We start from the raw sequence: 772 nt of genomic DNA on the forward strand, positions 1-772 counted from the left end.
AGCAGGGCTCTGGGAGTATGCTACCAGGTCACCTCTTGCTGAAGTCTCTATGCAATTTCCCCCTTCTGTAGAGAGCATGGCATATCCTTATACACAAAATAGGGAAACCAGATTGTAGAATGCTATTTGAATGTTATGACATTGACAGTTATTCTATAGGAGACCCTGAGACTATTGCCAGAGGCTGAAAATATTCTGTCTCAGGACAAGTTGATATCCTGCTGAAGACCACAACCCACCATAACAAAGTAAACCCTTCAATAACTTCCATGTGACAAGTTTTTTTTTCTTCCAGCAGCTGCTCAGAGAATAGTTGTTTTCATGATTAATCCAAAGGTGTTCTAAGAAATGCCATCATCACAGGCATGTGACAAGTTTTATATGATAATTTCTGACATGCTTGCTATAGTCATCGTGAATTCTCAATAGAAGTCTTTCAGTGCCATGTTTTCATTGGGGGAATTTCAATTTCCAGAATTACAGTGTTATGCCTCAAGTCAGATGAAATCTTAGCATCAAATTATTATAGGCTGTTTATTTTCTTGAGGAACTGTTCCAAAAAACCCACAATATTTCTTCAGGGAATGTACCAATAAGAATGAACAATGGAATATAGATTGTCATTCATAATTCTGTTTCAGATTTTGAATGTTGCTTTTAAGTTAAAACATCTTTAAAACCTATTCTGTTTTTGCATTTTTGTCCTCCTGGCAGCCTCATTTATTCATTCATCCTTTCAGCAAATGTTTATGGATTATCTTCTATATGCCAG

General features: G+C 36.4%; 1 non-coding gene across 1 annotated transcript; it reads right to left on the bottom strand.

The window, feature by feature from the left end:
* Window positions 1-297: 297 nt before the first annotated feature.
* LOC123860696 (small nucleolar RNA SNORD58) lies at window positions 298-363 on the bottom strand. The gene has a single exon (XR_006794813.1). It is a non-coding gene; the product is annotated as a small nucleolar RNA SNORD58 (small nucleolar RNA).
* Window positions 364-772: the final 409 nt, after the last annotated feature.

Source organism: Mirounga angustirostris, unplaced genomic scaffold (assembly GCF_029215605.1).
Source record: "Mirounga angustirostris isolate CCGP_5_RB_7025 unplaced genomic scaffold, mMirAng1.0.hap1 SCAF_4, whole genome shotgun sequence".
NCBI lineage: Eukaryota > Metazoa > Chordata > Mammalia > Carnivora > Phocidae > Mirounga > Mirounga angustirostris.